Below are 1259 nucleotides of genomic sequence, written 5' to 3'. Positions count from 1 at the left end.
GGAGAAATTAAATACTTTAATGATACTCACATGTTGAAGAAATTTGCCATTACTAAACCAGCCCTCTAGGATATCCTCAAACCTATCCTCCATAAGGACCAACGCAATCCTCCACCACATAAATAAACCCATCCAGAAAATTTTGACTAAATTCCAATCTCCACAGCAACAAAAAGATCAAAGATGTCTAATGAACCTTCAAAAAACTCGACACCCAGAATTATCCCATTATTATCAATAGTCTCAATCAATGTAAATGGCTTAAACTGCCCTCTAAAGAGACATAGGCTGGCTGACTGGATACAAAAACTCAAGCCAGATATCTGTTGCATGCAAGAAACATACCTTATTTTAAAAGACAAGCATAGACTCAGGGTGAAGGGATTGTCATCTATTTTCCAAGCTAATGGAAATCAGAAAAAAGCAGGTGTTGCAATACTATTTGCAGATAATAGGTTTTAAACCAACAAAAGTGAACAAGGACAATGATGGTTACTTTATATTTGTTAAAGGTAGTACTCAATATGATGAGATTTCAATTATCAATATTTATGCACCCAATCAGAATGCACCCCGATTTTTAAGAGACACTTTAACAGACATGAGCAACCTGATTACTCCCAGCTCCATCATAGAGATTTTAATACCCCTTTGGCAGTGCTAGACAGATCATCCAACAAGAAACTTAGTAAAGAAATTCTAGATTTAAACCTAACCATTCAGCATCTGGACTTAACAGACATCTATAGAACATTTCACCCTAATAAAACTGAGTACACATTTTACTCATCAGCACACGGAACATACTCCAAAATCGACCACATCCTAGGTCACAAGTCTAACCTCAGCAAATTTAAAAGAATAGAAATTATCCCTTGCATCTTCTCAGACCACCACAGAATAAAAGTTGAACTCAGAAACAACAGGAACTTGCAGACTCAAACAAAATCATGGAAGCTAAATAACCCTATGCTCAATGACACTTGGGTCTAAGACAAGCTCAAGAAGGAAATCACTAAATTCTTGGAATTAAACAACAATGAAGAGACGAGTTATCAGAACCTCTGGGATACCGCAAAGGCAGTCCTAAGAGGGAAATGTATCCCACTGCAAGCCTTCCTCAAGAAAATGGAAAGAGAAGAAGTTAACAACTTATTGGGACACCTCAAGCAACTGGAAAAGGAAGGACACTCCAACCCAAAACGCAGCAGAAGAAAAGAAATAACCAAAATTGGAGCAGAATTAAATGAAATTGAAAA

Source organism: Otolemur garnettii, unplaced genomic scaffold (genome assembly GCF_000181295.1).
Source record: "Otolemur garnettii isolate 467f Iridium unplaced genomic scaffold, OtoGar3 scaffold00109, whole genome shotgun sequence".
NCBI classification, from domain to species: Eukaryota; Metazoa; Chordata; class Mammalia; order Primates; family Galagidae; genus Otolemur; species Otolemur garnettii.
The sequence above is the reverse complement of the archived record's forward strand: the minus strand, read 5'-3'. Positions refer to the sequence as shown.